At 39.9% G+C, this 21,924-nt stretch overlaps 1 long non-coding RNA gene across 3 annotated transcripts; it reads right to left on the bottom strand.

Annotated features, from left to right (window-relative positions):
- Window positions 1-14,715: 14,715 nt before the first annotated feature.
- On the bottom strand, window positions 14,716-19,473 carry LOC138961623 (uncharacterized). Of its 3 annotated transcripts, XR_011454252.1 has the most exons (7): window positions 19,056-19,473; window positions 18,459-18,557; window positions 18,157-18,249; window positions 17,539-17,601; window positions 17,112-17,209; window positions 15,871-15,955; window positions 14,716-14,925 (listed from the first exon to the last, which is right to left on the bottom strand). It is a non-coding gene; the product is annotated as an uncharacterized lncRNA (long non-coding RNA). The 3 variants fall into 3 exon arrangements; XR_011454254.1 differs by lacking the exon at window positions 17,539-17,601; XR_011454253.1 differs by lacking the exon at window positions 15,871-15,955 and having other exon boundaries at window positions 14,909-14,925.
- Window positions 19,474-21,924: the final 2,451 nt, after the last annotated feature.

The raw sequence follows: 21,924 nt of genomic DNA, 5'->3' as shown, positions 1-21,924 counted from the left end.
AAATTGTTAATGGTGGCAATTAATCTTTTTGTTGGAGGGAACAGGTGCAACACCAGGAATTTTCACAGACTCAAAGCGGTTAATTGTAAAGTCAGTTTAGTTAAATGGTGACAATTAATATTTTCAAGTTTCTCAGAGGAATTTTATCATTTTAAAGTTAATGGTGACCATTAATAATTTCAAGTTTCTCAGAGGAGGAACTTTATCATATTGACATAAAAGTGTGTAGATACTTTGTCGAGCTTCTTATTTTTGACAGGACTTTGTGTGTGTATATATCTATACTGTACTAGTCAGAGTCCGCGTATGTATGTGTGTTTGTCTGTATGTGTTTGTGTGCATATATATGTGTTCAAGTTGTTTGTCATTTTCATGTACGTGTAGACATAAACTAAACGTTTGGGAGTGCGTGAAAGACTGACGCATTCTACCTTTGAAAATAGAGTTTTCTCACTGAAAAAAAGAAGAGTTTTTAAACAGAAACAGTGTTCTATATCCTATTTAGAGGTGTCATACCTCTTTGCGAGAAAAAATAGGGGTATTCATATATATATGCCTCCGTCCACACATTCTTAGGATATCAATTACACCGCTGAACTCGATGTAACAGTATTAATACTATTATGGTTTTTGCTAATTACTGGGGGGGGGGGGGGGGGGGGAACGTAACGAAAACTGCAAGCGCCATAATGAAAATGTCAGCCGCGTTGACTGACATCATTTGTGTAAACTGTACCTTCGATAGACTTTATTAAAAGTATGAAGAAGGTAACACTTTTTTTTTTAAATTGGGAAAAAACTGGAAAAAAACAACATACAAACAAACATCAATGCTGCTTTGAACCATGATCAAATTACAAGAAGGTAAGCTTATACCACACCTTTGTCAATCACTAACATTGCACGCGTCAGTGGTTATGATTCCTCGATACTGTTTTTTTTTAATTTTTTTTTTTTTACCGTTTCTATACATTGATCATCGACTGTTTACACGTGTATTTTGTCATGAGGGGCTATTTTACAATGGATTTGATCTGTTGTGCAGTGGAACATTTCTAGTTTCATTCCTATGGTTTCATTTAGAGCCTGTTCCTAGTGTCAGCAACTAACTCCCTGATAATTTATTTTTTATTTTTAATGAAAACGTTTCTATGCGTCTTTACACGTGTGTTTTTTTGGTCATCACTGAGGAGGTATTATAGAACAGAATTTACCTGATGTGGAACACTTCTACAGTTGCATTTAGAGACTGTTACTAGTGTCAGAAACTGACTCCTCGATACTTTAAAAAAACCAAAAACAATTCCCATGCCTCTTTCATCAACTATTTTTGAACGGTTTTTGTTTTGTTTTTTGTTTTTGTTTTTTGTCATCAGGAGGTATTATACAATGAATTTTACATGACATGGAACATTTTTACCTGGACAGGGGCAATTTTACAATTGATTTTATCTGATGTGCAGTGGAATATATCTACAGTTTTATTCCTACAGTTTCCCTCAGAGCAAGTGTCAGAAACTGACTAGCTCCTGAAAACTTTTTTCTCTCGTTTCTATGCCATTTTATCACCTATTAATATTATTTACTTATTTTTGGTCAGCAGGAGGTGTTATACAATGGATTTTTACCTGACGTTGAACACTGAGTTTCATTTGAGCCTGTAATTACTGGTGTTAGAAACTGGGTCGCCGGGTTGAACAAAGGTCTCTCAGTCTCTCCCCTTGAGTCGAAAAGGAGGCACGATTATCCAGATAACGGACCCAATGGTGCGATAACACTAGTACCCCTAACCCCTAACGTTACAGGTGAACGTCTTGACTTGTGGCGACCCTTAGGTCACTTTGTCCGTAATCACCGGTCATCGCTGAAGGTAAACAGCCAGCCTGCATCGTTAACGTGGCCGGGTAGCCGCCCCCCCCCCTCCCCCGGGCTCTCCACATACACCCTGTAAACGGCCTGGAGCCATAGGGTTAGGCACTTAAAAATATCCAGTTATTCTAGGTACGGCCACTTTACACAGCCTTTCTTTATACATGTACTCATGTCTTTCGCCCAACAGACAGAATTGAACATTTAGTATGGCTGGGAAACGCCGCCGAAGAAGAAGAAGAAATCACAAATAGCCATACACCCCCCCCCCCCCCACCCCCACCCCCATCCCCCCCCCCCCCGCCCCGATCCCTCCGTCCACTTGAAGTGTATACAAGTGTGATTTGGAAGAATACAGAAATAATACTCTTTTTAATTTTGCAGAAACTGATGCCATCCCTTTTTTACCCTCGTACTGGCATTTTGTATCATGTAAGAAAAGTTGGACACATCCTATGTAGTTATAGTGGAGGTATACACCAATGAGATTCTTCCTCCTTTTAGAAGATGTTCATTCCTCCTTGTAATCACGTTATGTGAGAAAAACGGGAAACATTAACGTGTCTGTATTTTGTCAAGCAGTAAAAAAAGCTAGACACATTTTTAAAATATTGTCAATTTCCAGCAGGAAGTCTTTCATTTCTCCTGGTGCGTGTTATGCTGTGGATGTGTACAGAAATGAGATTCTTCTTCCTTTTAGAGGATTTTCAATCCTCCAGGTATATAGTCACATTATGTGAGAAAAGTGGGAAACATTGTACGTGTTGTCAAGCAGTAAGATAAGTTGGAATAATTGTAAAGAAGGAAGAAAAGTTGGACACATTGTTGAGTATTTTGAAGCAATAAGAAAAGTTGGACACGTTGTTGAGTATTTTGAAGCAATAAGAAAAGTTGGACACATTGTTGAGTATTTTGAAGCAATAAGAAAAGTTGGACAGCCTTGTAAGTTTTGTGAAGCAATAAGAAAAGTTGGACAGCCTTGTAAGTTTTGTGAAGCAGTAAGAAAAGTTGGACACATTTTTAAGTATTGTAAAGAAGGAAGAAAAGTTGGACACATTGTTGAGTATTTTGAAGCAATAAGAAAAGTTGGACACATTGTTGAGTATTTTGAAGCAATAAGAAAAGTTGGACACGTTGTTGAGTATTTTGAAGCAATAAGAAAAGTTGGACACGTTGTTGAGTATTTTGAAGCTGTAAGAAAAGTTGGACAGCCTTGTAAGTTTTGTGAAGCAGTAAGAAAAGTTGGACACATTTTTAAGTATTGTAAAGAAGGAAGAAAAGTTGGACAGCCTTGTAAGTTTTGTGAAGCAATAAGAAAAGTTGGACACATTTTTAAGTATTGTAAAGAAGGAAGAAAAGTTGGACAGCCTTGTAAGTTTTGTGAAGCAATAAGAAAAGTTGGACACATTTTTAAGTATTGTAAAGAAGGAAGAAAAGTTGGACAGCCTTGTAAGTTTTGTGAAGCCAGAAGAAAAGTTGGACACATTTTTAAGTATTGTAAAGAAGGAAGAAAAGTTGGACAGCCTTGTAAGTTCTGTGAAGCAATAAGAAAAGTTGGACACATTTTTAAGTATTGTAAAGAAGGAAGAAAAGTTGGACAGCCTTGTAAGTTTTGTGAAGCAATAAGAAAAGTTGGACAGCCTTGTAAGTTTTGTGAAGCAATAAGAAAAGTTGGACAGCCTTGTAAGTGTTGTGAAGCAATAAGAAAAGTTGGACACATTTTTAAGTATTGTAAAGAAGGAAGAAAAGTTGGACAGCCTTGTAAGTTTTGTGAAGCAATAAGAAAAGTTGGACAGCCTTGTAAGTTTTGTGAAGCAATAAGAAAAGTTGGACACATTTTTAAGTATTGTAAAGAAGGAAGAAAAGTTGGACAGCCTTGTAAGTTTTGTGAAGCCAGAAGAAAAGTTGGACACATTTTTAAGTATTGTAAAGAAGGAAGAAAAGTTGGACAGCCTTGTAAGTTTTGTGAAGCAGTAAGAAAAGTTGGACACATTTTTAAGTATTGTAAAGAAGGAAGAAAAGTTGGACAGCCTTGTAAGTTTTGTGAAGCCAGAAGAAAAGTTGGACACATTTTTAAGTATTGTAAAGAAGGAAGAAAAGTTGGACAGCCTTGTAAGTTCTGTGAAGCAATAAGAAAAGTTGGACACATTTTTAAGTATTGTAAAGAAGGAAGAAAAGTTGGACAGCCTTGTAAGTTTTGTGAAGCAATAAGAAAAGTTGGACAGCCTTGTAAGTTTTGTGAAGCAATAAGAAAAGTTGGACAGCCTTGTAAGTGTTGTGAAGCAATAAGAAAAGTTGGACACATTTTTAAGTATTGTAAAGAAGGAAGAAAAGTTGGACAGCCTTGTAAGTTTTGTGAAGCAATAAGAAAAGTTGGACAGCCTTGTAAGTTTTGTGAAGCAATAAGAAAAGTTGGACAGCCTTGTAAGTTTTGTGAAGCAGTAAGAAAAGTTGGACACATTTTTAAGTATTGTAAAGAAGGAAGAAAAGTTGGACAGCCTTGTAAGTTTTGTGAAGCAATAAGAAAAGTTGGACACATTTTTAAGTATTGTAAAGAAGGAAGAAAAGTTGGACAGCCTTGTAAGTTTTGTGAAGCAATAAGAAAAGTTGGACACATTTTTAAGTATTGTAAAGAAGGAAGAAAAGTTGGACAGCCTTGTAAGTTTTGTGAAGCAATAAGAAAAATTGGACACATTTTTAAGTATTGTAAAGAAGGAAGAAAAGTTGGACAGCCTTGTAAGTTCTGTGAAGCAATAAGAAAAGTTGGACACATTTTTAAGTATTGTAAAGAAGGAAGAAAAGTTGGACAGCCTTGTAAGTTTTGTGAAGCAATAAGAAAAGTTGGACAGCCTTGTAAGTTTTGTGAAGCAATAAGAAAAGTTGGACAGCCTTGTAAGTGTTGTGAAGCAATAAGAAAAGTTGGACACATTTTTAAGTATTGTAAAGAAGGAAGAAAAGTTGGACAGCCTTGTAAGTTTTGTGAAGCAATAAGAAAAGTTGGACAGCCTTGTAAGTTTTGTGAAGCAATAAGAAAAGTTGGACAGCCTTGTAAGTTTTGTGAAGCAGTAAGAAAAGTTGGACACATTTTTAAGTATTGTAAAGAAGGAAGAAAAGTTGGACACATTTTCAAGTACAGTATTTTGAAGCAATAAGAAAAGTTGGACACATTGTTAAGTGTTTAAAGTTGGACACATTTCAATGTATTGTGAAGCAGTAAACAGCACCATATGGTTATCTTTGAATCAACACACACACACACACACACACACACACACACACACACACACACACACACACACACACACACACACACAGAGGGACACACACACTCACACACAGAGGGACACAAACACACACACACTGTGACACACATACACCAGCGCGTGCGCACACACGTATGTAGTGAGGATTTTATTTTTTTTGCTTGAAGAACACACACACACAAACCTCAGGAGCATTCTTTTTTTATTAGCGTGGGCGAACACATACACACACACACACACACACACACACACACACCTCACTGAGTCGACACACACTCTCACACACTTTTCCCAATGTATGACATCAGCAGATGATCATGAAGTTGTGTGGCGTTAATCAGAGATATGTAGTCAATACACATCTATGCGTTAATGAAAGCGGTTTATAGTTTACTATTTGCTCAGTCTTGGTTTTCCTCAACAGGCTGTTGCCAGTCTCTCCTGATACATGTACAAGAAAAATGTTCATTCAAAATGAACAGCGTCGATGCAATGTCCACCAAAGATTTATTTTGGGAAGTGTTAAAGGTTAGGGTCAAAAGTTAATGAATTGCATGTTGTGCTGGATATATAAATTGTTTATTTCAGTCAATGCTTGATTCATAAGTACATTTTTCAGCATGGTGCATCTACAGGAGGGTGCTCCAACAATGATGCATAGTGCCAACATTTAGCGCAAACTTTTCACAACAGTGCATTATTACCACAAAGCGCATACAGCGATTATATAGTAGCAAGTTGCACTAAACATTTGAACAAAATGCATTTTGTTCAAATGTTAACAGCACAGCACCAAGTTTTGCATAAGTGCACAACAGCACTGACCATTTCACAAAAGTGCATTACAGCTGTGACAATTTTACAAAAGTGCATTGACCATTTCAGGCAGATGGCTAACATGCAGATTTCGCTTTTGTCTGTCTTTCTTTGAAAAGTAGGCATGTTCAAGATCGATGAAGTCATGAGCAATTGGGTTAGATGACAGAAAAGATTCAAAAACGTCAGATTCAGTTAGATGACAGAAAAGATTCAAAAACGTCAGATTCAGTGTTTTGGGCACTGTTGAACAGGAACATTCTCTCCTGTTCAACAAATGTGGGTTCAATTCAAAAGCAACATTGTCACAGATAGGCTAGTGTTACATTTCTGTAAAGTTTCAAAAACATCTTCCATGTTTTGGTTACTGTTGAACAGAGGCATATTTTCCTGTTCAAAAAAGTCTGACACAAATTGTCGTAGTTGTGGGTTAAGGTTCGATCTATACTGTCCTTCAAACGAGTCGTAGAACCGTCATTAGGGAGATTCAAAGGACAGCACGTTTCGTTTTGCAGCTCGTTTCGTTTGGTGAATGAGTCACCCCGCGAAACGGAACGTGAAACGAGACGGCATAGGCCGCAGACAAGATTTAGATGTATTCACGTTTCGTTTCGGAATGAAGGAAGGGCGATAAATCTTCAAGTGAAATTATCACGTCTGTCCTCGATCAGAATGGAAAAAAAAACACCCAGGAGGTGGTCCAGAATCGGGCATACTTTGATTATTTTCAGTCCAAATAAATCACACAGACTTTGTTTATACAAAATCACATACGAAGCCAGAATAAAAATTCGATGCGATGACCTACTTCTGCTTCGCCATTTGCTTTCTTCACCATGAAGTTGGATAAATGTACCAGGATCAGCACCCTTCAAAATATTTCAGTTCACAACAGTTGTCTACCTCCAATGAACACATTCTCAGCGCTGAAAGACTGTGAAAGGGTTGATGAATCTAGCAATGCATAAAATGGCCAACAAATAAAACTGTTAGTGTGCAAAAATACTCACAAAAGTTGACGAAATATTGTTCGTTTTTTGGGGGTGGAAAACGTGACTGCGTTTTGACGTTCCACGTTCCGTTTCAGTTGACCTTCACCTTTCCAGCGAGAGACCCCCGAAATGATGACGTTTACCACAACTTCAAAACGAAACGTCCCGACGTTTCGTTTATTAAATCTCCCTAATGTCACAGATAGTGTTACATTTCTGTTTTACATTCAAACGAGTCGTAGAAGTAGTAGTACATTTGCGTTTGGTTCTTTTTTCTTTTAGATTCCTGTCACTCATACTAGCAGTATTGATTGAGGTACATAAATCTGTTGATGTACAGGGATGACTTGTTTGTAATGAATCCTTGTTTCCTCCACATTGAGTTTGCATTGCAGTTGGACAGAAATGAACAGGTGTTAATTGATAAACACATTGATAATGGCTTTTGAGAAAATCAATCAATTCTGCAAAGGAATTAACTTGATGACATCAAAACTGCAGCGCCATTTGAAGAATGGTTACCATTTCTGTTTCTTTGATGGGAATCAAACAAATAAAAACATTGACTATCCAAGTTACCATGAATGGCAATAGTTGACTCCTGAAAAGTAGCAAGGATATAATTTGAGACGATAAACGCCTGATGCAATCCCTCCTCAAGGTCAGTCAACTCAAAACCTTCATCATTCGCAACATCAGTAGGCAACACAGCGGGATTCGTATGTCCAGAAATCATGTCGAAAAAATATTACATTTCAAAAGCATGTCCAACCACAGTTGTTGGCAAGTGTTCGTGTCCGAAGTAGCCTTCAGTGTGTGTATATGTATTCATGTGACAGAGAACGTGACCTCATTGTTCAATCCTCTCTCTCTCTTCTTTCTCATTCGAACGCACACACGCAAGAACGTAGCCTACGCACGCATGCACGCGCACGCACACACACACACACACACACACACACACACACACCCCCGCTGACGCACACGGCAAACCACGCACACACACACTGACTGTCGGCAAGCATCTCTTTTTGTTTTCTTTACCTTTGTTTATTGTGTTTTCGATATTTGTGTTTATTTTTTGCTTGACTTATCTGTTTTATTTTAATGTTTGCTATCCACATCGTGTGATAAATGTTTCTTCTCAGTCTCCGAGTCAGTTTAGTTTCTGCACGCCGCTTTGGTACTCCTTGTTTTTCTTTCTGGTGTTTTGTGCGCGACTGATTTGCGGATTTATTTTTATTCCTTTCATATGCAGTTGAAGTGTTGTGGGTGTTATTGTCTGTATATGCTATGTTGCGTCTGTGTATGCCTACAAGAATTTTGGGTGTAATGTGCCTGTGGTCTGCTCGCAGTCGAGCACAGAAAACATGGCGGCGCCCTGCAGGCAAATTCGTGGAAAGTCTTCCCGACCGCAGATACCAGCGTCGTCCGCGACGCTGGAATAATGTCTGTGCATGGTACACTCTCTAATCTATGGAAAGCCGTTTGGCTCATAACCATTACACGTGTAAAAAATGATTAGTACACGTGTAATAAATAATTAATACACGTGTAATTACTGATTAATACACGTGTAATAAAAATGTCATACACGTGTACGAAATGATTAAATACACGCGTAATAAACATTTCTTACACGTGCATGAAATATTTATTACACGTGTATTTAATCATTTCTTACTACACGTGTATGAAATATTTATTACACGTGTATTTAATCATTATGCTATTCCATAGCATAAGAAAAAGAAAAAAATTACACGTGCAATAAGAAATAAATACACGTGTATTAATCATTTATTACACGTGTATTTATGATTTATTACACGTGTAATGGTTATGAGCCAAACGGCTTTCCATACTAAACAGCGAGCATGCCTTGCTCGCGTGAACTTGACGGAGCGCTCTGCATAAAGATCGGCCCATAGTTTTCCGGGCCAAGCTTGTGTGGGCATTGCCTACTATCGACCTAGCACTAGATAGTGCCTGTCTTGAAGCGGCATGCAAACGATCCCAAAGCCGAACACCGAGTATCCCTGTATTGATTTGTGTGTAACCGTATAGTGACGTATAAACTAATAAACAACAACACCGATGGCGAAATCCACTGACGGTCAAACGCACGCGTGCCCGCACATATACTCACACTTACACCAAAAACAAGGTGCGCTCATAAAGACATTGCAATACATGGTGCACAGCTGCAAACACACACACACACACACACTGACACGGCACGACACACCGTACCGCTGCACACACACACACGGCACACACCGTACTGCACACACACACACACTCACACACCGTCCGTACCGGCTGCACACACACACACACACACACACACCGTACTGTACACACACACACATACACACGGCACACACACACACACATACACACACACACACACACACACACACACACACACATACGAACACACTGACACTGTAAAACTGAATATCTACACTGACAAAATAGTACCTCAACCTCAATGTATCATACTAAATAAGTATCATAGTCGTCTAGTCTCTATAAACTGTAGCTATATGTGGAAATTTCATACATAAGCTTCCACTGCGGTATGGCGGTCATATACAGTTCAGTGGTTCATTGGTGGTTTTTTTTTCATCATCATCAGTCATAACTCATTCAAATAATACATAAACATCAAAGATCAGACTGGATATCATAGCGTAATTTTTTTGGCTCACGTAAGTGTAGCCTATGCGATGCTAACTTTTGTCTGTCTGTGCGTGCGTGCGTGCGTGCGTGCGTGCGTATGTATGTGTGTATGTCTGTGGTAGAAACTTTAACATTTCAAGACGTCATATTACATTGACGTCACATTATGACGTAAGAGGGTTAGACGTCACGCGAAGGAATTACTGAAAGTCTCGGTCATTGTTATTTTGAGCGGGCCGAGACTAGTTGGCAGTCGTGTCCCTGTAAGTAGGCTACATGCAGACAGACAGATCTAGATCTAGTGTCTCGCTTTCTTGCACAGTTTCACCTATGCTCTTTCTGTGTGTGTGTGTGTGTGTGTGTGTGTGTGTGTGTGTGTGTGTGTGTGTGTGTGTGTGTGTGTGCGTGGGTGTGTGTGTGTGTGTGTGTGTGTGTGTGTGTATGTGTGACGGAGTGATTGAGTTTGTGTTACTGTTTGTCGATTTCTTACGTGAGCCTTGAAGGCTTCGCCTCTTGTTTAATTTTTTTTTAAAATCTTTTATTTTTATAGATGGACATTTCATACGCCAACTTTAGGCAGTCATAAACAGCTCAGTGTTTCATTGTTTCATTGGATATTACCATCATAATTCCGGCAACTGTGTGTGTAAAAAGATACCACATCGTTTGCGTTTTATTCACCAAAAGAAGCAGACACTGAAATTGTACTAAGCGCGCAATCAACAACCAATTTATCTGCCACGCTCACTCCTGTTCCCCATTTATTATTATTTATTATTTTCAACCTTCAGCGAACTTTACCTGAACTGAGGCGTGTTCCGAACACAAACTAGGATGACGTGTCGATGTTCCCGCCGTTTATGGCCTAAAACGATCAATGAAAACACAGACCGTGGCAGACACACAGGCACTGTGGCGGACACCGTCACGCACATGCACACACACACACACTCACGCGCGCACGCACGCCGCACCCACCCACCCACGCACTGACGTACGCACGCACGCGGCACTGACGCACACGCCCGCACACACACACACACACAAACACACACACACATACACACTCTCACACACTACACACACACACACACACACATACACACATTTTGGTGCGCTAGTATTTTATCAAATAAAGAACACCCTTGAAATGTCGATGAAGGTGCTTTAAAAAAAATTTTTTTTAAAGTAAAACGAAGATTTAAGACATTTCCTCGCGAAAGAAAATTATTGTCCAAATCAGATTTCGTTTTCTTTGCAAGCTTGGCGGCACTTTATCGGGAACTCATTCTGCATGAGCTAAGTAAACAGAAAAACGTGCAGCAATGCAATATTGTCCATACAGTAAATCTGTCCAACGTATTTGTTGAGCACTGAAAAGAGAGTTACAGTGCTGGCTGCAAACAGAATATCATACAAATGTTCGACTTTTTCCTCTCTTGGTCAAACTATCTTCAGAGCAGAGTGGGTGTTCATTATATGACCCCGTACATATTTTTACACCAGCGTATAATTATTTGGGTGTGTATAAGCAGGGGCGAACCAGTTAGTTTGTAAGTGGAGGTGCACGTAGCATTTAAAAGTGTATATTGAGGGCGCTATGCGCGCCTGAAACTGTCGGCTAGGGGGTACCCCCTCCCCCCTCCCCCCGAAATTGTTTTGTCCAAAGAAATAAAATGGTGCTATCTGGTGCCATCTGATCGTACACATTGCCAAGGAATCATTTTACAAAATTCTCTCTCTCTCTCTCAATGTTTTTTAAGGGAGGCGTTGCACGTCAGATTTGTTATCTCTTTTTGTGTAGTTTAAGCCGGAGGAGGGTGCACGTGCACCAAGTGTACCCCCCCCCCCCCCTCTCGTCCACCCCTGATAGATTTATCAAACGTTCATCAAAACGGCCTTTTAAACAAAGAAACCGTTTTAATGGCTGAAATGTCAAAAACTTCGGACTAAAATTACTTTCTGTCCTATGCAAAACCGGCACAAATAAAAACAAGTCGTGTAAAGCGAAATTACCACATTTAGTCAAGCTGTCGAACTCAGTCACGGGATGAAACTGAACGCACTGTATTTTTTCACCAAGACAGTAGCTTCGTCAATCCCCGCGTGAAGGAAATCGCTCACCTCACCAGATAAGCGCGGTAGCGTATTGTGCTAAGCAGGAAAGCGCGCTTTTCTGTATTCTTGTTAACTTTCTGAGCTTCTTTTGAATACAACCTATCATATCTATATGTTTTTGGAATCAGGAAATGATCACGAATAAGATGACATCATTGTTGGATCGATTTCTTACATTTTAATCGTAAGACTAATTATTCTATTTTCGTTAATTGTGATCACATTTTAAGAGTAAACATGGCATATGTATATATTATTAGATTCAGAATGTGATGAAGAATACGATGCAATCAATTTTAAATCTGTTTGCGAAAAATCGATTTTAATGACAACTTTAATGAGCAAACTCATTAATTAAATCGTAAGCCTCCAAGCTGAAATGCAATACCAAAGTCCGGGCTTCGTCGTAGATTACTTGACCAAACTTTCAACCAATTTGGTTGAAAAATGAGAGCGTGACAGTGCCGCCTCAACTTTCACGAAAAGCCGGATAATTATGACGTCATCAAAGACATTTATCAAAAAAATGAAAAAAACGTCTGGGGATATCATACCCAGGAACTCTCATGTAAAATTTCATAAAGATCGGTCCAGTACTGAGTTTACTCTGAATCGCTCTTACTCTGAATCGCTCTACACACACACACATACACCACGACCCTCGTCTCGATTCCCCCCTCTACGTTAAAACATTTAGTCAAAATTTGACTAGATGTAACAAACGCACTGAGTAAGCGGTTAAAGAGTGGACGGTAGCCATGCCGCTGTGCGACCTACACTTTGTTTTTATTGTCTTTATTCAATAAATCGTACTCTAATTTTGTCTTATCTGTCTTTTCTTGTCCCAGACGAATAAACAATATGCTAGCATGTCTTACGCTCGTATCTGAAAGAGAAATCTTGTCCAAGAACGAGTGCAGAAAGTAAACAGAATAATGCAACCTTCCCATGCATTGTGCAGACAGAAAAAGACTCGGGTCAACACTCTGAAGCGAAACAGATTGAAGGTGTGTTAGGAACAAGAATAAGAACAAGAGACTGCGGGTGATGTGCCCAGTATTATACTTATAGTATAATATATATTACCAGCTATTGTGTTTTCAGCGTAGCAATAGGGCCCGATATTTAGACGAGACAAGTATAATGCCGACGAGTCGAAGACGAGTCGCATTATACTTGTTCGAGTCTAAATATCGGACCCTATTGCTACGATGAAAACACAATAGCGTTTATATAGCTATTCTGACATTAAATTCTGTGTTAAAATCATGTTTTTGTCAGCAACAAGTACCAGAATGGTCCATGTCGCTGATTGCAGACGACGGTTCCCTTTCCGCATGAAGCCACGGAAATAACCGAACACTGAAAAACCCACGGACATGTATTACGGAGAAAACTCGAGATAACCGGATGTTTAGCATTACGTCAATATGCTAGGAATCATATGACGTCATGACGTATCATGCTTGCCTACGTATATTGTATGTTCGAAAGTCTGACTTCTGTTGGGAATTCGCGTGGTGAAGACTGCGGTAAATCTGTAGATGATAAGAGAACAAGGATTGTCTCAGAAGAAACGACTAAATGTTTCAGACCGGTAACTTCATTTCAACATTGCACTATACAATGGACGTTCTATGTGACAGGAGAGTTTGCTGATTTTGTGTTAAACATTGGAGAGATCGTCTGCTAGAATCAGAGATAGGTCGCTTCAGATTGCAGCTTCTGGAAATGTGCAAGGTTTGTTGCCTGTTAAAGAACTGGATTTTACACGTAATGTATGCCATGTACAGTAAGCAACAACAAAAACACACACAAAGCAAATGGCATCGTCTGTCGACTAGTCACAGAAACCGTGAAACCTGGCGAGGTATGCGTGTACTATACACGTGGAAGAAACCGGAACCATGCGTCTTTGTTATCGACAATATGCTTTTGGATATTGAGTAAAATGGCCGACTTCCGCCGCATTATGCTTTGATGATCGGAAGAGACCATCCAATCACAGCCCCCGAATTCCCCCACGTGTTCATCAGAATAGCTATATATGGATATATAGCTTGAAGGTAGCCAAATAGTTACCAGGGCTGAGGTGCACGAAGATCGAAGCGGGTGACAACCATTGGGTGGTAACTTGGTGAGAGTTGTCACCTTCTTGGGGGCTAACCGACTTGGGTCTCTCCCTCCCACTTGGTCGCGGTGCACGAAGCCGTCTCGGTCATTTACCCTACCGTGTCGGAGGTTATAAATAGATTCGGGAAAGTGACTTCAGTGGCCTTAGTGCGCATGCGCTGATCATGGTGTTTACCGTGGAGCCATCGGGAATCCAAGGGAAATAAAAGAAAACTTGACTATAATTATCAGAAAAGGGACGGGCAGTGACCAAAAATAAATGATACAATATTTGTAAATGTGGATAAGCACTGAGGCGAAAAACTAACGTGTGTCTGTTTTTGAGCGCACATCAATTAGGGTTGGGGTTGGGTGAAGAGGGAGATGCAAAATAAAACAAAAACTACTGTGAATTTTGGTTATTTTTATCAAAATTCTGTTTGTTTTATAAAGTTATATCTGAGGTTTCACAGATTTTCAATGTGCACTGATACACTGGCCTCGAATGAATCCCTCGGTAATGCTTTTAGGTCTACGACCGAACCAAAATCATCCTGTTTCTTAATGTTTTGAGCAATGGGTCTTTTTTTTCTTTAAATTTTAATTCAGCTTCATTCTACTCAGAAGAAATTCTTTCAATGTATGACAAAAACATTAGATAGACGTTTGCTCGGAGAACGGTTGTCAACACAGCAACATTTTTAAAAAAAAAGGAGGACGATATGGATAGTTAAATAAAAGGATCTGTGCTTTAGCATTCTGTCTCATCGTCATTGTTAACTGTTGCACTTCACACACACACACACACACACACACACACACACACACACACACACACTTTTGCTCCAGTTACAATCATGTACTTCGTAAGGCTTTATTCAAGTTTGTCTCTTGTTCTTAAACATCCGAATTCAAAGCACACGTCTGAGCTGAGAATATATACTCGAATGTCTGCCGCCATTCAATGTAAAATAATGTTGATTTGTGATCCAAACACTTCCGAAAAATGCTGGTTCGTGTGTCTTCAGTCAACCGGCGCCGCATCATCACAACTCTCCACCCCTGCCTGCCTGCAAAAATACAAACATAGATGGTGACACACACAAAATTCAACCCAATTTTTGTTTTTATAATTTCTACATCCGTTGACCGAATTAGTTATCATTTGGTGTTTATTAACTACAGCTTTGAAAGAAGCTAAAAAGTCGGACCATGAAACCTACAAACAGGAAACTTCGTGCAATGGTGATGAACAAAGTGAAACTCATGCACAACAACCATGAAGATATTCGCCGAACACGATTGACTGGAAAAATGACCCCTTCATGGTAGAGTCACACTTGCGCAAAATTAACCGATGACAGGAACGCAATCCTCTATGGGGATGCCCTCCTCCTGCCTGTAATGGCTGTACTCAAGTCACTGATTGTCTAAGGTTGTTTATGGTATACTACGTCCTTCAAATAACCCCAAAAATATCAATCTTGAAGAATTAAATCGGGTTCGTTAGTTTGCCGCTCCACTTTAAACCTCGAACTGTTGAGTCCATCCCCGAATTTGGATTCTTTTTCGAAAGACAACCAAAGTCAGACCATTTCACCTACAAAATAGCATCTTTCGGGACTAGTCATGCCGAAGCTGAAATTAATGTACACCAAGTATGAAGTATACGAAATACCCTTACTTTCTTGCAGACACCTCAGTTAGCTATCATGCATGCAACTGACTCAAGAAGTCTCACTGGGGATTTGGAAACTGTGTCGTCTTCAGCCGATTAATAAATTACAATATATCAGTAAACACACACACACACACACACACACACACACACACACACACACACACATACACACATACACACACACACACACACACACCCACACACACACACACACACACAGAATTACAGTCAGCATTGCAAAAAATAAAGATGAATTTTCTTATGCATAATGCCAAAGAAGGCAAATTAGTCTGATTTTTGAATTTAAACGAATGATGCAAACAGCGCTACATACCTTGTTCATATCCTGTTCTGCAATGTGGGCTGGCGCATGGCGTATATGTTTAATTAGCCCATTGTACATATCCTAGCGGTAAAAACTGTAAGAGATCAAAATCAGATAACATTAGGAAAATGATACCGCTTGCAGAAACAAAACACAAGAATGCATACTTCTTTCATTTTAGCCAGTCTGAAAAATTCATGTTCGCCAGTGTAAAAACTTACATGACATTTCCACGAACAGCTTCTATACAAAAGTATGCCCTAGCATTGGGAACTTCGTGGGACTCGAGAAAGGAAAAGAAATAATAGCTTAGAAACTATTCGGTGTTGTGTTGTTATCCTGCAATTGAATAGATGAAAAATCCATGCGTCCTTAAAAGGCACAGTCCTTTCCATGCAAACGATTTGGCTCAACCCAAACCTGGCGATGCTTTTACGTAGAATAAGACTTCCCCTTTCCCAAGACACATGACAAAATTCAACAGCCTGAATCAGTGAATGCTTTGTGTGCACAACAAATTGTTATCCTTTATTTTTTTTTGCGAATTCACTTCATTAACAAACAACTTGTAAAAAAAAAACAAATTCACCAAATTCCAGCTGAGCAGAACTGCTTTCACAAGAAGGACTGGGCCTTTAAAGGTACGTTCCTCATCATATTACCCAGTATATCAGACACCACATTGTCATGTTTGTCCAGGTTTTTACATGGAAAAAAATAAAACTTTGTTTTAACATGGGCACATACGTCTGACTTCTTTTGGTGGAGATTGGAGGATGTGCGATTCATTTCTTACTAGGCACTGGTGTCAACATGTGAAATTCATGAAGCGAAATGTTTTCACTATACACAGAACATAACCAGGCTATCAAATGTGTGGTCTATGTTCAAGTCAGAATGATGCCCTCATTTTTTTTTAATTTGAGAGATCTGTGATGTCTGACATTTTGGTTCAAAATGTAAGGAATTTATATTTAAGCTCTAATGAGTAAAATTTGTCTTGTCAAAAACCAAAAGCATATTCCTTCCTCTACATGCAAGACTTTCTTTTATCTGTGCATCTTCATTTAGTACAGCAAACAAACAAAAACATCACACTCTGCATAGCGAAACAACTTGCAAAGAAAACCTCACAATCTTTATTGGGAGAAAGCCCCTGACTGTTGCAATGTTTTATGCATTAAAAAACCCACTGAAACTGTGTGTTTGAATTCTTCAGTTTGATCAGCTATATGTGTTTAAAAAGTTACCTTGATCATTCTGACATGCTGTGGCTCAAATCACATCTCAGACAATGTTGTAGACTCCATAGATCTATAGACGTTGAGGCGCATGGAAGAACTGCATTCTGTGGAAACACAAAACATATATATACACAGAGGAAGAACAAGTCACAACAATTTTTAGCAGCAGCAACAGTATATATATGATTTTATTAGTGTGGTGTTCGTGATCTAATGAGTTGGGGGGGGGGGGTGGACGGGGTGGGGTGGGTGGGTGGGGGTGGATGTGAGAAGGCTAGTTGGGGAACCGGGGGAGGTTTGATATTAGTCAGCATTGTCATTTAAATGTAATGACTGGTACAATGTTTAATGTATTTGGAAGACAACAACACTGCAATGCATAATGTGAACCAACTTCTGCATGACAAAGATCAGGTAAACAAAAAAAAGTTACCTGTTTCATTCTGGAAACCTTTTGGTCCCATCACATCTCAGGCATAAACTATATGGACACATACTGTAGTGATTAAAACAAAAACAGGCATTGTAATGGACAAAACGAATTATGTGGATAGGAAAAACAGTAAGAAGAACAGGCGCAGCAAAAAAGTCAATAATCTTACTCCAAATAACACTATCACAGATTCAGTAACTGAACCCCAGTTAAGTGTTAGTGATTCAAATGACTGAATTTAAAACAGGGAGAGAGAGATTGTGAATATATGTGTGTGTGTGTGTGTGTGTGTGTGTGTGTGTGTGTGTGTGTGTGTGTGTGTGTGTGTGTGTGTGTGTGTACAGGGTAAATGCAGAGCCATTGATTGGAAACAAAACCTTGTTACTGTTAAATATCAACAGTTATACAACATAAGAGGCAATGGAAAAGTTGGATATGGATATGAAAATATATGTTGCAGGTGGAAGAGGGGAGGGGGAGAGGGTCTTTGTTGCTTGCAGTTAATAAGCAACTAAGGCCAGCTGTTGTTCTGGGTGTAACCTTGTAATGTTTAAGCAAACATATTTGTGGATCACCTTCTGCATTTAGATCTGTTTGAGTATTTGCAAACAAAGTTACCTTGATCATTGTGGCATCCTCTTGATCCCATCATATCTGAGACTATGGCCTGTAGACTCCATGGTCAGACGCTGGAGTGATAACAAGGTCATTCTGAAAAATTGAACATAATTATGCAGAGAGGGGGCAAGGATAGGGGGGTGGGGGCAGGGTTGAAGGTTGGTTACAGTGCTAGTTGGACATGATATGAGAGTGTTATGGGGTGAGGATGGTGCTGATATTAATAAGCATAATCAGTTAAAGCTCACAACTATCTTGATCTTCACAGACATGAATTGCATAATGAATCCACAAGCATGTACCTTTATTTTTGCCCTTGAGTTATAGGTGGAAGGAAATGTTGAGTGGTAAACACAAGTTGTATTGATCACTGGGTCAGCCTGTGGTCAGTCCCCTTTGATCTGCAAATTGCATCAGCATAAACAAACACAACGTCATCATCGTAAACAGCCTGAATGGTCAATCATGAATCTAAGAATACAAACACTGGATCTAATTTGAGAGTCTGCAAACGAGTCAGTTTGAAGATTCAATGAAAATCTGGCAGTCAATGAAGCAGATAGATCTGGCCTTGCGCTTGTGTTTGCAAGCAGATACATGTTTCAACATCCCTTATCTTAACGTTATCATTCAACAGGTTGATATTTTGCCTGACGATTTTCCTGCCGATGAGTTGAACAAACAATGAAAATCACAGAAGTGGTCAGATTTTGAAGACGAAATTCAGTCATACAAACAAACTCAACAGAAAGAATCTAGCTAACTACTGTACAGCTTTCGACAAAATCAACGCATTTGCATGCCTTAGTCATTCCTGCTTTGATTCCAATAATTCTACATGATCGTACTGCACAAAAAATACGAAAACGAGCTGATCGAAATGAGTAACACTGCCTCACCTGCTATGATTGTACTGTGAAAGCGAAGGTCGTCTGCGATTCGAGATTTCAAAGTCGAACAGCGGCGTTTCTGCACTCTCAGCGGTTATCTTGCTTGGAAATGTGAAAAGCATGACTTGAAATCGAACGGAAGGCACCATTCTACCTTTTCGTTTGGGCGTTGTTTTTGTAAAATCTCCAAAAATGTCATTTCGAAAAAGGCGGTCGCCATTTTTTTGGGTGCCAACTTCTTTGAGTGGGGCTGCTAGCTAGCTGGTCCAAACGGGAGCCTCCCATTCGGTACGCAACCCTGTGAAAAAAGCTTCGTGCACCCCGACCGGGAGGGAGCGGACCGACTTGGGCAGATCTCCCATTGGTTGTCACCCACTTTGGCTTCGTGCACCTCAGCCCAGGGCTCCCCACGGACACTCCTCCTAGAGGGTCCTGGGACCCCCACATTCAATTTTTAGAGGGTCCATGGACCCCCACTGCAGAATGTTAGAGGGTTCCAAGGGTCCAAAAGCCGAAAGAAAACGGTGTACTTATAAGGCAAAAAAAAAAAATAGGTCTGTTTACGGTAACCCGACCGACCCTAGTTTTTTCGCGCGACCCTAGACTTTTTTTTGGCATTTGGGGAAAAAAAAAAAATCTTGTTTTTTTGGCAAAATAACGTAAAAATATGGTTTTTTGGGAAAAAAAAAAAAAAAAAAAAAAATCCCGACCTACCGACCCTATTTTTTTGGCCAATGTTACCGTTAACAGACCTATTTTTTTTTTTGGCCTAAAACAAAATGTGGTCACGCATAGTGTGCTGTGTACAATAGCTGACGATTGCAGTCTGAAAAAGTATCTACCGTGCGCACGATAAAGGAAATTTAGTGCGTCCAAGGACCCGCTCTTTTAAAGTTTAGTGCGTCCCGGCCGGACCCCCTCCATAAAGTTATTGTACGTGTTTTCGGCTTCTAGTGCGTATAGGACGCCGGGACGCACACTTTGGGGAGCCCTGAGTTACAGACAGACAGCATGCTTGGTATTTTTGTGTTTACTACAACCCACCGAACCCTGACATGGATTAAAGTTTTTTTCTTGCGCACTTGGTCTCTTGCAAGTGTGTACACACGAAGGGGGGATAATTAAGGAACGAGCATAAGACTACTTGGGAGATCGGACAAATCTCCACCCACTAGGCGCGCCCGGGATTCGAACCGGCCCTCGACCTTCCGCTTGGGAGGCCGGCGTCTTACCCACTAGGCCATTGCGCCCGTCTAAAAGTTCGTTAAAGGTGGTCGTCTACATTTTTGCTTTTTTTCAATAATCTTATGGTTAGATTTCGCTAAAAAGTTATGTCAGATGATGAATGAACCATGGGGAAAAAAGTTATAGAAAAAAAAATATGTAGAAAAAGATTTTATTTTTGGGTAGCGTGACTCACGCTTCCAATATTTTGTTTTCTGTTTGTTGAGAACATGTGCTTTGCCTAAAAATACTGACCAATCAAGTTCATGTCACTATGCTTATAGCCACGCCCAAACAAGTGCAGCAACAGTTTGACACTAGAGCGCTGTCCACGCTTTTTTTTTAAACGCACGAAATGCACGGGATTTGAGAGGAGTTTTGCGCTTGGCATTTTCCATATAAGGATATCCTACTATGAGTACTACGCTGGAATACTACAATGAATTTTCAAACGGCTACACTGGCTTCGTCTTTCCTGATTGAAAGGGGGTGTATTGTTGATATTTGTAGATTATACTAGTCTCTGCATTTTAATGGTCAAATGGCGATTTCGGTATAATAATGTAGACAAGGACCTTTAAGTACTATAGAGCGATTTTAAACGTGTCTTGGCGTGACGAGACCTTCTGATTTAGAGCCAAAAGATTATTAGCTCTCCTGCTGAGCGACATTACAGAGTTATTTTTTTTTATTAAGGGACAAACACACACACAAGTGATACAATCCTATCGCGTTCGGGGAGTCCATTCTTTTAATAACAATATCAGTAGCGGCAGAAGAGCCCCCTCCCCACAAGTGCCGCATGTGATCTGGTCGAGTTTTTGGTGAAGTGTCACTGAGTTGAAGCCAATAAACTGAGGTTTAGCTTGTCCTCATTATGTGTGCGCCTTTTGTAGTGAGTGGGTGGAAACCTGCAGCTACTTATCCTTCTAATCCACGATTTGCAGTCTTAAGCTTGACCTCGTCTAGACGGCCTTGACAGTGCCGACAGTGCAGACATATTGCCGACCTGAACTCAACACCAGAAAACTTGCCTTGAAACTGAGAGATTTAGGGATGTAACCGGCGACTAGTCACATTAGATATGCGAAATTGTGATCAGTTCTTACTGATTTTGAGCCTTAATTTGTTTTTATCAACCGTGTTATTCAAGGCGACAGAAGGTGTCTAAGTCGACCAAAAGAGGGTGCATTCCCTGAAGGTGGGCTTCCTGTAGGTGTTTTCCCTGTATACAGGGAATACACCAAGGTGCATTTTCTGTAGCGTTTTGTCTATCTCGCAGAAAGTTACGTGATGCTTAGCCACTTCGGTAAAAATTGATATCTTTTAATCCTATTCTTCAGTGTTAAAAACAATTCGATTTAGTTGTGTAATTTGTATTAAAGAAATAAGAAAATCCATCAAGTCCTCCTGTCCAACCGCATTTTGGATGTTTTTATTTCAATTTTAATTTTATGCAGCTTGTTATCGCGCGCATATTTCAACATACGGATTCAAGGCGCAGGGATTTACTTATGCCGTGTGAGATGGAATTTTTTTACACAATACATCACGCATTCACATCGGCCAGCAGATCGCAGCCAGAGACTATAGAGTATACAGAGACGCGTCATCCTTCTTTGCGTTGCGGTGCGAAAATGAGACCGGCCAGCCC

The sequence above is a fragment of the Littorina saxatilis genome, linkage group LG3, assembly GCF_037325665.1.
Source record: "Littorina saxatilis isolate snail1 linkage group LG3, US_GU_Lsax_2.0, whole genome shotgun sequence".
Classification (NCBI taxonomy): Eukaryota; Metazoa; Mollusca; class Gastropoda; order Littorinimorpha; family Littorinidae; genus Littorina; species Littorina saxatilis.
Note: the sequence above shows the minus strand (reverse complement) of the source record. Positions and strands in the feature narration are given on the sequence as shown.